The 14,719-nt window shown below is 41.8% G+C and overlaps 1 long non-coding RNA gene across 1 annotated transcript in view; it reads right to left on the bottom strand.

Moving 5' to 3' along the window:
- LOC308572234 overlaps nucleotides 1–14,719 on the bottom strand; it is a 120,840-nt gene that overhangs the window by 57,378 nt on the left and 48,743 nt on the right. The window lies entirely within an intron of this gene.

The following is a 14,719-nucleotide window of genomic DNA, read 5'->3' as shown; positions in this document are numbered from 1 at the left end:
AAGAAAACACACTCCAGACATATATGTACCCTATGATGCATTTATACCATTTAGAGAACATCAGTCACCCATCACATGCTTGACAGATGGCTGCATGTGGCCTCCATGGCAGCATGAAGCCATCAGGCTGAATGAATGAAAAAGCCCAAATGAAATGTGCTTAGGACTGTGATAAAAAGTAAAGAGAGTGACGTTGCTTTCCTTCTGAATAGGCCCTGTTCTGAGCTCTGCAATACAATTTTCTTCCTGATCCTCATGGGAGAAGGAGAGCCCAGAGGTGTTTGTCAAAATTTGGCTACAATCTGAGCAATTAAATGGAAATCAATTAAAACGGCAAGCTTTGCAATCTCTCACACAAAAGTAATACGATGCCACTACTTATATGAAAATCACAATGGGAGTGAGAATATCTTTTTTTTTTTAATGCATTGGTCCAAATTCAAGGAAAACTATGCCAGAGATTAATCAGGATCATTCCCCACCCCTCGCAAGACACACACACTAGAGAGATGGCAACTTGGAAAGGAAAAAGGAATCTATACGCTGCCTGAGGCATTCTAAAGTTTGTTGTTCAGCTCAGTTAATTTAAACACTTAACTTTAAATGGCTCACTTAGAGGAACATGCTATTAAAAAACATTTTGCTGCAGTTTTATTACATAAACATCTGCAATGGAAAGATTTTCCACAGAGGCATATCTCCCAAAAAATAATAAAAAATGCTGTCCATCATGAGTGTTATAATGTGAATTGGGAGGAACAACTGTCCCAGTCCCCAAATAGAGTTTGAGGAGTTGATTGTCCCCAGTTATAACTAAGGGAGGGCATAAAGAAATTGACCTGGCTTCAGGGAAGAGGAGGTAGACCCATTGCCCTCCCCTCATTTCCTCCACAGAATTTCCCTTGTACATTTCCCTTATATTAATCCATTTCTGAGGCCAATCTAAAGTAGAATAAAAGAATCTTAGAGTTGGAAGGGACTGGAGGGTCATCTAGTCCAACCCCCTGCAATGCAGGAATCTCAGCTAAAGCATCCATGACAGTACTTGCTTAACTTATAAACCCTTACATCCATAGTGTGGAGCCGTCTTACCTGAAATATCACCTCTGCTGAAAGGTGGCTTCCCACACCTCAAGATTTTGTTTGTAGGGCCCTCACCGAGTAAGGGTAGGTGAGGACATGGTCCTACCAAGGACATGGTCTTGTTGATAGTGGCACCCCAGCTACCTTCTCTGTGCTCTTTTCAGTGCCAGGTGAAGACATTTGTATTCACCTGGGCTTTTTAATTGTGTTTAAAGGCAGGCTGTAAACTGTTTATGTTATCCCTGCTGCAAGAAAAGTTCCCCTTGCTCCTTCTCTTACTGCTTTTTTGTTTTGTTTTTTTATTTATTGCCTTAAAAAAAATTCTTTGTGAGGTTTGTAAGTCTCTCAGGGAATATGTATATATGTACACACACACACACATACAGTGGTACCTTGGGTTATAGACGCTTCAGGTTACAGACTCCACTAACCCAGAAATAGTACCTCGGGTTAAGAACTTCAAGATGAGAACCTCGGGTTAAAAACTTCAAGATGAGAACAGAAATCATGCAATGCTGGCGCGGCAGCAGCAGGAGGCCCCATTAGCTAAAGTGGTACCTCAGAACAGTTTCAGGTTAAGAACAAACCTCCAGAACAAATTAAGTTCTTAACCCGAGGTACCACTATGCTTGTGTGTGTGTGTGTGTGTGTTAAGGTCTTTTATCTAGGATAACATAGTGCAGAACCAAACATTCCAAGGATTTGGGTCTGCTTCCAGAAAATCAGCAGTCATCTTTTTCATAGTGGCACCATCTCCAGCAAAACAGAGCACCCTCCCAAAAGAAGTCTACCTGGACAGCCAGGTAAGACATTTTGTAAATTCTGTTAGTTAAAATAATATCCTGACTACTGGAGCTTTTCTACCAAGTTTTACTGCCACTTTTAGTTTAATTCTATCACATCATTTAAATTTGGTTCTGTTGTCTGCATCCTAGAATGCTTGCCATAGTAAGGTGGGGTATCAATACTGAAATGTATAAATAAAATAAACCATTACCAGAACCCAGAGTTCCACCAAAGCAGAGTCGGTTGAAAACAGTGGTTGAGGACCAGATCCAAATGGTGGCTCAGGAGAGAGGAACCAGTTATCTGTTGCATCCCATGAGCTACACATCGGAATCAGTGGTATATACAGTCATACCTTGGTTCTCAAATGCCTTCATACTTGGACATTTTGGCTCCCGAATGCCGCAAACCCGGAAGTGAGTGTTCCAGTTTGTGAGTGTTTTTCGGAAGCCAAACGTTCAATGCAGCTTCCACTGCTTCCGATTGAGTACAGCCCATCGGAAGCCATGCCTTGGTTTTCAAACCTTTTCTGGAGTTGAACAGACTCCCGGAACGGATTAAGTTCAACAACCAAGGTACAACTGTACAAGTACAATCTACATCTAATTTATTACCCCCCAGGGGTTGTAGCAGTGTTTTCAAAGATGATTCTAAAGCTACAACTATTGGATCATGCACTGACAAAGCAGATCTAAGAATCCATATACAGAGAAAACGTTGCCTCATACCCTGCTCATACTATGTTGAGCCCATAAGCCAAACGCAGACCACCATTCATGCATGACAGCTCTCCAATGGCTTGATAAATCCCTTGAATTCTTTTTTGGTCTGTCTCGGCCTGCAAATATGACAGTTGTTAGCAGGGGGAGGGTTTGCCAATGCCTGGCAGATTGTGATACATAACCCATGAGCTGTGTTTAGCTTGCTTGGTCACTGTTTTTGCTACCTGCACTATGGTTTCTTTTTTGAGGTTTTATATCAATAAATAAATAAATAAGTTTTAGATTTAAAATATTAACTGACCAGCGATAATTTACTATCCTAAGGCATCAATAACTTTTTTATTTGGAAGAGTTAGCTCTGTGGTCTAAATAGCTACTTGTTTACATCAGCATAAATGATCACTCACTAGCGGAGGGTATCTGTGGACTTTGAGGAGAAGAAACTCAAGAGGCAGGGAAAGAAAACTGCCCTAAAAGAACCCTCACAGGGCAATCCTATGCAGGCATAAGCCTTACTGAGTCCCAGGTAAGACTGTATACAGTAGCAGCCTTACCCAATTGCAAAAAAGAAAAAGAAAAGATCACATTGACACATTCATAATCCGACATTGACCCTGTTTATGAAAATTCACTGAAAATACTTTTCAGCCAAGGATGATAAATTTGCTATTGCCTTTACAATTTCCTCACAGCTCTCTCCAATTAGTTTAGATTCCTCGGGCTTTATGGGAATGTTGGTAAATTAATAGCCAGCCTTCTACAATAAAATTAATTCATTCTCCCAGTCAACCATCAAAGCATCCCATATTATAAGCTGATGAATTACTTTGATTGTGTCGGGCCTCTTAACTTTTAAAAACCTAATAATAATTTCATCCAGCAGCCCCCTCCCACACAAAAAAACCCCGATACAAGCAGTTGTAGAAGAACCCATCCCCCCTCCACCAACCAGTGATTGCTTTGACAATTAAAAGCAGAAATACCAAGCTGCTGAAGGAAGATTATCCACGTCCGGTAATTTGCAGTTCTATTTAGTAAGACATACTGCTTAAGGGCATTGTACAAATAGCAGAAAATGTGCTGCATAATGGCTGTGACATTTCAAGCCATCATTATTGCAGAAAGCAACCAAACACATATTGTTGTCAACTCCGATACCTGTAATGATTTGCTTTCTAAAAGTGGGTGCTCAGAGAACCTCTTTCCAAAATTTCCAGAGATTTGGTCTGCTTCTTTAATCAGTCAAGGCTTGGGCTGAGCTCCAAAGGCCTATATGTACCAAGGGAATAGCGGAGCCATGCAAGCAAGTGACAACAGTTTCCTCTGCCAAAGAGACAATGCACTTCGAGAAATGAACAGCGACCGTATCTTCAGTAGCAGAAACCACTCTGGGAAGTTTTTCCCAGGGCCACTTCACACATTATGAATGCTGCATGAAGGTGGCTTAAGACTGGCTCTGTAAACAGTTGTTGTTCATATAATAGTGAAATATACTCGGAGTCGAGAGCAGATTTCATGCTCTTTATTCAGCTCATGGTGGTGAGGATGAATGAATGTTCCCCCACAGTATCTGCTTTATATACATTATTTACACAATGGGCTGCATGTGATTGGCTAATTCCAGGATTCTCCTGTAGGCCAATCAGGTTGTGGATTCACTTCCATCTGGAGCTGGATTGGGTGGCTTCTGCGGACCAATCATACTGCTGCATTGTTCTAGGACCAATCAGACTGCTGCATTCTGAATCCTATTGTTCTAGGACCAATCAGACTGCTGCATTCTGAATCCTATTGTTCTAGGACCAATCAGACTGCTGCATTTTGGATCCTATTCAACTCAGTACATAACAAATAGATTGATATTGACTAGCTCGCAACAAGATTGTCTTCCACTACATGCCCCTCTTCATGGCTGGATCTAGACACATCAAAAAAAAGTTTCAGGAAAACGTGTAGTAAACCTCATAATGGGAAATCGTGTTGCTGAAAGATGGAACTCCACAGCACCATCTGGTGTCACAGTGTTATAACGCATTTAAAACACTTTAAAAAACCCTAATGTAGCTGAGTCCCATGAGACCTAATGCTACTACTAACTAAGGATATAAGAAGAGTTTGCCAATGACCCATCTAGTTCAGCATCTTGTTCTCAGTGGCAAAACAGATACCTGCGGGAAACCTGCAAGCAGCTTTCAAGCACAGGAGTACCCTCCCCACCTGTGGTCTCCAGCGACTGGTATTCAGACACGTTACTGCCTTCCACTGTGGACCCAGAATATAGCCATCAACCAATTAGAAAAGGTGTGGGTACCATGGTGACAAATTTTACGATTGGGACCAATCTACAAGGATGCCAGTGCAATCAGGATGAATGGCTGCACTGAACATCTGCCATATGGAGGGGTGAGAATATCCAAAATTCTCTGAGACACCCCATCTATGATCAAGATCTAATTTATTTCGTTAGCTGTATGAGTGTGCTGATTGTCAAGGACCTGCATCCCACACAGTATAGCGTCTTTCTGGAAGGGTTATGGGCAAAGTATCTAGCTAAACTAAGAATTTACATTCACCGATCTTATGTGTGTAGCTTAGGCTAGACTGCGTCCATAACATTATGCTAAAGATTCGCATTAGAACTCAGCCCAGCACAAAACCCTAGATCAATTTGGCAAATACCTGCTCTGGCCTGGATCCAAAGTGGAGCATTGCTTCCGAAAATCCAAAGCTTCAGATATCTTCCTTTGGGCTATAATGAGGAAACTAACAAACAGCCACAGCCTTTTTATGTTGTGACAGAACTGGATTAAATTTGCAGGCATAATAGTCCCTTCTGGGAGAGTGCAGCCTACCAAATTTCAGACGCAGGCACAGGGTATTTTGTGCATGAGCACCCTGTTGTTTTGTGGGCAATTTGTATGAACATTAGCCGTGTCGAGCCAGTGCCTCTAGGTAAGTTCCCTTCAGCAATTCAGAAGGGCAGCAGCAGGAGCCAGGGAGTTGCGATGAATGAAAAACAGTTTGAAGCTTTTTTAAAAATAAAAATTCTCAGTTTGCACTATGGCTGCAGAAAGTGTTTCATCCTTGATGTCGTGGATGGGTGACTATTGAGAAAATACATTAAAGTATGTACTGTGTAGTGCTTGTGCACACCATAACATATATGTTATGTTTTAAAAGGGGGTTGTTTCTCTTGCACACATTTTTGTGGGCAATTTGCTGTGCTGTTATGTGGCTGTGCTTCACACACAGAGAGAGAGAGTTAACATTTTAACTCATTTCTAGTTTCATTATATTGACTCTCCCGTACACTGCTTATGACAATTGCAATTAAGTGCAGAGCTACACTATACATTTATTTATTTTTTATAGTAATATTTATTAGAGTTTCGAATAATACAAAAAACAAAAAGAAAAAAAGGAAAAAAAATCATCCTTTACAATCCCATTTTCAATAACTTTTTTCCGCGACTTCCCCTCACCTCCCCTTCTTGTATTCCAAGTCCAAATATTTATCCAACAAGTTCTTATCTCTAATTTCTTAACCTTAATTTGTTATTATATTTATTTATATTAAATTTTTAACCTTAATTCATTATTATATTTAGTTCAATTTATATATCAACTTTTAACTTATATACCTCAGTCATTTATAAAAAACTTTTTCTAAGGTCGACCCTGTTTCCCTTCCACGAATTCCCCATTCTTATACAATAGCAACACAAAATTAAACACAGAATAGAAAAGATCAAGCCCCCTTTGGATTTCCAAACCCCACTCTCCCTTCCCCGGTTTCAATCCCAAAACCATAGTCCTTTAGTCCATCTATTATCAGCCTGGCAACCTCACGTCCGAGGCCCTTAAATCTCTCTCAGTCCCTTTCTGCCGGCTTCTTTGAAAGTCCCTTGTGTTTAACACCCAGTCTCGAAGGGGCACTCTCTCTATAATATCCATGTTCCTTCCAGCCAGGCCTCCTTGTTTAAAGGTGGAGCTCAAATCCTGTTTCTTTGATCCAAATGTCCCAAGAGCTCCAGCTTCCACCTTGATCAAATTAATATCCATCTTGACAGGCCTCCGGCTCTCATTTGCCTTCTGTAACATTTCAGCCCCTCCTTTCTGCTCCTCCTGTTCGGCGTATATCTCTTCCTCCTCTTCCTCAGTCTCTAGTTTCTTTTCTTGTCCAGCTGCCTGGGTTTTGTACGTCAAGTCCTTTTCCAGCTCAATAGTCAATTTGCTGTTGACTTCAAATTTGTAGCACTTGTAGACAAAACATGACCTTGCTCGTACATCTTTCGCAGCTTTCCCATGAGAAAAACAACCTCATCCAAGTCAGCCAGTATTTTCCGACCTATTTCCATTCTTGTAATGTCCCTGAACCCCCTCTAGAGGGATTCTGGTTATTTAGTATTCCTTTCACTTCCAATCCAAAAGTCAAATTAACTTGTTTCAGTCCTTCTTTATTTTCAACAACAATATAACCGGCTAAACCAAAGCTTCCTATTTTTTCTGACTTTGACGGCTAATTTGACAGCTGTCAAAATCTTCTATATCTCCTCAGCAGGCTCCTCTCGCGGATCACTCCCGGTCCCGGGAAGGGTGGCACTTGATCAGAAAATAAGTTCTTATCCTCCAGCACAGTAACTTATACTTTTAAATCCGTGGAATTAATAACTTTTATCCAAAAAGGAAAAAAAGACTCTTCTCTCGACCTTAGCTGTCAAATCCTTGCTTTAGAATGTTTACAATGGGGGGGAGACGGACTTCCTCTTTGCACCTCCCCCGCTCATGCCGAATCCACAAAAAATGAAAATTTTTAATCCAGTTTCCAAATTACTCACGGGTTGTTGTTCTTGGTTTTTAGTCCAAATTTTCAAAGGAAGAAGTCAGCGCTCTCCGACGAATGGCATGCGGCTTCGCTCGGCAGGGGAAGCAGTAGACTCACAGCACCACGCCGCTCCCCGTCCCCCGTTCCGTAGCCTTTAAAAAGGTTCCTTCGCGGGTCGGGAGGGCGCTAACGGTGCCCGCCGAGTCACCAGGTCCACGGGCATCCGCTCCCGTGGTTTTTGAGGATCCCCGCGTCGCCGGCGCGGCAGAACCCGACCCCTGTCGAGCAGACTCCCTCCGGAGCTCAGAGGGAATCTGCCATTCGGCGATGGTGCCAACCCGGAAGTCATTTAAAGCACATTCAACACACATTTGAAGAACATGGCTCCCCCTCCCAAAGCATCCTGGGAACTGTGGCTTCCTCTTTGCAGAGCTGCCATCCCCAGCAACCTTAACTACAGTTCCCAGGATTCTTTGGGGCAATCACATCCTTTCATTGTATGGTACACAAATTATTGACATAAATTAAATGAATCAGTAAAAACTAGTGCTCGGTGCAACTATAACCCCCGCCTAGTTGTAAAGTGCTCAGAGCACTCTACTTTTTTCTGGCCGAGAGGGTGTATGTGAGAGTAGCGTTTTTCTCACTCTTTTGTTTCAAAGCTGAGATCCATGACAGAGTTTTAGCACAGGGATTAGGGAGCCCCTTTCAGCCTAGAGGCCACATTTCTTTGACAAGAGTAGGTAGAGCAATGAATGTAACATTGACCTTTGTGCAGCAGTCTAGTTTCTGCACACATTCTCTCTATCCTCCTTTCAGGCTAGCAAGAGGCATCATTAGGAATTCAAAGACACATTTTAGCCTAGCATCAACACTCCTCCAGAAGGATGCAAAGCACAGCCAGTGAAGAGGGTAGCCTGGTGTGTTGCATGGGGAGGCCTGAGGGCCAGATAGGAATGCTTGGAGGGCCACATTGGGCCCCTGAGCCTGAGATTCCCTGTCTTAGCAGTACAGAATGAATTCTTTATGCTCATTGTTAAAACTAGGTGTTAGAGAACCTGGTAGTTTTCCCCTTCCCAAATTGCTTCCTTGTCCAAGGTGAGCTGCTGCAAGACTGCAAGGAGATTGCCGAGTGAAGTAGCTCTTAGTGCTATGACTTCTTGCCTGGAAGCATGATGCTCAACTTGCCTGAGCTGCTTTCTTACCTGCATTCTCACTGTGGTTGAAAGCCCCCTCCTCCTAATGAAAGGTTGAAATCATACTCATTGCAAAGGATGTCTGACCCTCAGACCAGCAGCTCTTCTCAAGGGAAAGAGCAGTCCAGTCTGTGTTAAATGGAAGCCCTAATGGTCTCAGCCAGAGAAGAGATAACATCTTGTTTTCTTCTCATACTTTAATATGAAACATGACTTTTTCTTATACTAAACACCTGAATATTCAAATTCAATGTCAGGTTTACAAGGGTGGGCAGGGAGAAGAGGCAAAACAACAACAACAACAACAACAACAACAAATATAAGCATTATTGAAACCAGCCCTGTGGCTTGAGCCTAAGGTTAAAAATTCCCAAAGCACTGGATTCCATAATGTTATCTTGCAGGGTCTCCACATACAAAGAGATCCTTGTCAATTAAAATCTCCTTTAAACTGAAGTTCATTGAGCGACTCAATTATCACTTTACCTACTCATTACTGAAAACCTGATACGTACATGCTAATTGACTATTCCGATCCATACTCTGCTGCATTCTGACTTGTTTTTGTTGGGGGTTTTTTGTTATCTACCGTTCAGGGGATTCCTTTGTTAATGTTAGCTGGCGCTATGAAAATCTCATTTAACAGTTTTACTACTGGTTAAATAATCTGGATGAAATTATTAGATTAAGACCAAACGTGTTCTTTGCATAATTGGACATCAATTTATTCATGGCACAACACAAGCAAGCATTACTTTTGTGAATTACAAAACAGGACTCAATCTTGGAGTGCATTTCTTTATGAAAGACAGATGTCCTCTTTGGGGAATTTAGAAAAAGAAATTGCTTTATTCAGTGTCTACAAAATTCAGTGAGGTTTTTCACTGATATACGTAGATGCCAAAGGCAAGAATAAAAAGACTATTTTATTTTTTTAAAGGCTTATCAGACCATGTGGCCATAAACTTTCATCACAGTATATCCAAGGAAAGCCACACATAAGAATCCATGTATGCCCTTCTTTTGCAAGTAAACAAACAAGCCAAAAACAAAAACAACCTTTTATCCAGATATTTCCATCATCCATTCATCAATATCCCACCTTTCCTCCTCTGGGATCCTCCAGGCCAATTTTATTCTCACAACACTTTTAGGGTGAGAGATATTTGGCTGGTGCAAGGTTGCCCAGTGACCTTCATGTATGGGTAGGAATATGAACGATTAGGTTGATACAGCAAACTGAAATGTGTCTGCACTTTGGTCAGAGTTTCCACACATCTCCATATGTAGGCAGTACTGTACTTCCAAAGCTTTCAGTAGTCAAGTAATGATGCCATCAAATACTTTTCCAAGGAAGGATGTGAGCATCTGTCCTTGGAGGAAGGTGTGTGACAAGAAGTCTGGTGAGCATCAACTTTTCCATTGGCAGCCCTCACCCTTTGTGGAGAAAAGCTGCAGTTCTGGAGCTTGGCACAGACATTGGTGGCTTTCGACTGTTTCCGGAGGATTCAGAACCTGATCATTTTGTGGATATTTACGAATTCCCTCTCTATGGGCAAAGAGCTGTGGTCCTTCCCTCCTGAGAGACCATTATGCTTGAAGATGTTAATGCCAGGTGACACTCAGACTAGCTGATTGTGAGGAGCGCTGCATGGAGCTTCTTTGTAAATGTTTTTTAAATACATGTTTGTATACTTCAGCTTCATTTGGATGCCTCTGGAATTCTCAGCTATTTTCCTTTGTTCTGACTTCAAGAAGCAGCTCCTGCAGGGATCTTGGGGGGGTGGGGAACAGGCTTCAATAAGTGCTCCAGCTGCCAGTTAAATGCTGTGAAAAGGTAGATTAATCTCAATGGACCTCATAGTTGACAAAGTCATTGTTTAATGTGTTTGGGTTTAAAGCTAAAAGAAATATGATAACAGCAATAAGGCAGCTCCAAGTGTAGTTATTGGGAAATAATTACATCCCTTGGGGATTAGAGGTAATCAGCCGAACTGTGTCTTGGTACACCTCGGGGGTGTGATTATCTTACTCTAACAACACCACCCATTGTGTCTCATTGCTTAAACATGTTTTGATGAAAAACAGAGCCCCCACGTTATCACAGCTCTTTGCAGAACATGCAGTCAACATTTCTGAAGTCTTATCTCGTCTCCTTTAATTTCCTGCCTCAAAAAACCCCCAAAACAAACCACTGCTGAAGTTTGGATATACAATAAAATATTTGGTCTGAGACTGCAATATCAATAGTTAAAATTAGTTACAGATAGGTAGCCATGTTGGTCTGCCATAGTCAAAATAAAAAAATTCCTTCCAGTAGCACCTTAAAGACCAACTAAGTTAGTTCTTGGTATGAGCTTTCGTGTGCACGCACACTTCTTCAGATACACTGAAACAGAAGTTGCCAGATCCTTCTATATAGTGAGAAGGTGGGGAGGGGTATTACTCAGAAGGGTGGTGGGAATGGGAGATTGGCAGATAGCTGAGATGAGAAGAGTCGTCAACAGGCTCATCTCAGCTATCTGCCAATCTCCCATTCCCATCACCCTTCTGAGTAATACCCCTCCCCACCTTCTCACTATATAGAAGGATCTGGCAACTTCTGTTTCAGTGTATCTGAAGAAGTGTGCATGCACACGAAAGCTCATACCAAGAACTAACTTAGTTGGTCTTTAAGGTGCTACTGGAAGGATTTTTTTTAGTTAAAATTAGGAAAATGAAAGATTTGCTTGGCAAGTTTCAGCAATCTCTTGAGCTTCACCATCTCTGGGTCACAATTTTAGTACTGCTAAGCCTGCAATACTATGCACATTTGCTTGAAAATAACTTTCATTGAATTTGGTAGCAATTACTTGCATAGTTCTGTGTGTATATGTATGTGTGCATTCACATTCACACAGAGAGGCATATGTACACACAGAATTGCTGGTGAATTTATGAACTGCAAAAATTAGTGAAACTGAATAAAAGAGTCCTTTTCTCAAGGCTTATGAATCATACTGCATTCCATTTATTTAACTATTTACAAAATGGCCCAATAAATTTTGAACTCAACTGAATGCAGCCATTATGGCTGGCAGAATAAATTTATTCAAAATAATAAATAATCTCTCTGCAGGTGTTACTGCTATTATTATTATTATTTGTTAAGCGCTGTAAAATGATCAGCTTTATTTTACGGATTTTTTAAAAAATATGGGGAGGGGGAGACGACAGAGAATCCATGCCAGTATATCAAATATATATGCATATCATGTCACCAGTCTTTGCATTAAACTGTTGTAGTAGTGAGGGGACATGACTATGAGAGATTGTGTCACAATATAAACTACTAATATTCATCAACCAAACACCTCTTTTGTTCATTACCCCAATTAGACAAAATTCCTCAGACCTCAGGTTATTTTTTAAGGTGCCCTCAATATTTTCTGTAAACCTACTGCTATTGTCCCCTTGTGTGTGGATACTTGTGCAGTTTTTTGCTACATGATGATCCACACAGAGAATTACAGAGCAATCCTAACAACAGAAAGCTAGGGCTAGGGTAAATTACACTGGCACAAGTTACCCCTATTCCAAACTCAGTTCTGTAGGAATGTGGAGGAATTTGCCTTACGCTGCCCTTCTTGCTGTCTGAATTCCACTGGGTTTCTAGGTAACATGATGAAAGGGATTAAGAATAGTAAGTGGTCTCTTCTTGCCCCCATCCTGCTCCTTCCACAACCCTGGGATGCTTCATTTGGGGGACTTAAAAAAGGTAAAGGGGTAAAGTGACCCCTGACCATTAGGTCCAGTTGTGACCGACTCTGGGGTTGCGGCGCTCATCTCGCTTTATTGCCCGAGGGAGCCGGCATACAGCTTCCGGGCCATGTGGCCAGCATGACTAAGCTGCTTCTGGTGAACCAGAGCAGCGCACAGAAACGCCGTTTACCTTCCCGCCAGAGCGGTACCTATTAATCTACTTGCACTTTGATGTGCTTTCGAACTGCTAGGTTGGCAGGAGCAGGGACCGAGCAACGGGAGCTCACCCTGTCACGGGGATTCGAACCACCAACCTTCTGATAGGCAAGTCCTAGGCTCTGTGGTTTAACCCACAGCACCACCCACGTTCCACAACCCTGGGATGCTTCTTTTGGGGGACTTACAGAGATGCAAATTATACTGGCTTAAAATATGGTGAGGGACTTATGCCACCATATTTTTGGCTGAGTTGGGGTGAGGAGAATATGCTTGCAAAGGCCCAGCTGGGCTGGGAAATCCTCAAATCCACTGATTCCAAACTCTCTCATCCCAGCTGTTAGTGTATTGGATGATGGTAACAACATAGTTGAGTACTTTATAAAACGGCAGCTCCAACCTCATGAAGTAAATGCTTTCCTTGCATATGCAGATCCCCTTAGGCATGGATGGAGAACCTCAGGTCTGGGACCTCTAACTGGCCCTTGGGCCACACCTTCTCTCCTCAGGCCACACCCATTGATGGCCCTGCTTTGCACCCCGAATAGTTTTGGCCTGACTGGAATGTGTCCTTGATCATGCCTCTTGCTGGTCTGGGTGGAAGACAGAAGAGTACATGTAGAAACTAGCATGCTGTACAAAGGTAACATGAACATTTTTCCTCTGCCCACTTTTGCCTCTGAAACCTGCCCGCCACTGGTATGTGGACCTCAGAAGATTGTCCAGAAGGGAATGGAGCCCTCAAGCTTTCCAGACACTTCAGCTGATCTACAAAGTATAGCTGATTTGGGAGCACTGGACTACAAAAATGCTTTGGGTACTGCTGCGACTGTAGTCCATAAAAATGTCAACACCATTAAATCCATCACTCTTTTCTGCTGTAGGTGATGTTTAAAAAGCCAACAGTTGATTGAACTCCTGTAGTTAGTGCTGGGATCATACTCCACCCCATTAACCAAAGCAGCAAACTGAAATGCAATTACTGGAAAGACAGTGTTTGTACTGCACACCAGAATGCTTTGTGCCACAGTGAGGAAAGGCACAAATAGTGATTAGTGACCTAATGCATGTAAAATGAATTGGTGATCTTTCTCCAGTTAAAGTTAATATGGGTACTTTAGCCTCTTAGAGGCGCAAAGTCCTATAAAACAGTAAATTATAAATGAAAGGAGATTTATTGAGAGCAGCTGGAACACAGACAAAGACCATGTTGTGGCCCGTCTTGGATTTTCAATGCCAAGTTTTCTAACTCATTATTTAAAGCTCTGCTGGCAATTAGAATATTCGTCTCCGCTATTCTAGCATTAAATAACACTGACTACAATGGGAATTTAAGCACTCCAGGAGGTGCACTTGACCGGCTCTGAGACCTCTGTGTTCCCAATGAGGTTGCATACGGATGGCTATAAATATCTGCAACTAAGGTTAGCAAGAGACTGCTTACTGTGTGTTAAATGCAAATCACAGTTGATAACCTTCCCTGCTAAGGCAGGTGAGAATCTTGTGATCCACACTAGGCTAGTTGTCCTTGGGCTTGGCTATTTCTTGTCAATATGAGCTGGAAAAGAAAAGGCATCCATAATTTTACCGTTCATTTTCATATCTGTACACAAGTTGCTATGCAAGTTGCTTGTGCCTTCACTAGAATGCCACACTAACTGTTAGATATTATAAAGTATATGTACTGATCTCTTCTACTGCACACTCCATACACCTTATTCTTCAGTGTCTTCCTTCTACCCTCTTCCTATTCTCCACTATTTATCTGTTTCTTTCCTTCTAATTTGTCTTGGAATTTCTCTACTCTAAAGATACTCCACATGTGCTTTGAAGTTATCCCATTATACCAAACTGTTCACACAGAGTATCCCATTTGGATGGGGTAAAGTTGTAGGGATAAATGCTACAGCTTTCTAGCAAAGGTATAGTTTATATTAGAGAAATTCTATGACCAATATTGATGGAGGAATAATTATCACAAAGGCACTTTTAAAATCAGGTTTCGAGTAAGTATATACCTTCACTGGAGAAATAAGTTATTTATAGATGAGTTGGGGGGGGGATAATAAGCAAATACTTCAGTCTACAACTCTGGTGTACAGGATATTATAAACAACTTCCTAAGACAGTGGATCAAAGCCTACGCAATC

This window comes from Podarcis bocagei, assembly GCF_964188305.1.
Source record: "Podarcis bocagei genome assembly, chromosome: 1".
Classification (NCBI taxonomy): domain Eukaryota; kingdom Metazoa; phylum Chordata; class Lepidosauria; order Squamata; family Lacertidae; genus Podarcis; species Podarcis bocagei.
Note: the sequence above shows the minus strand (reverse complement) of the source record. Positions and strands in the feature narration are given on the sequence as shown.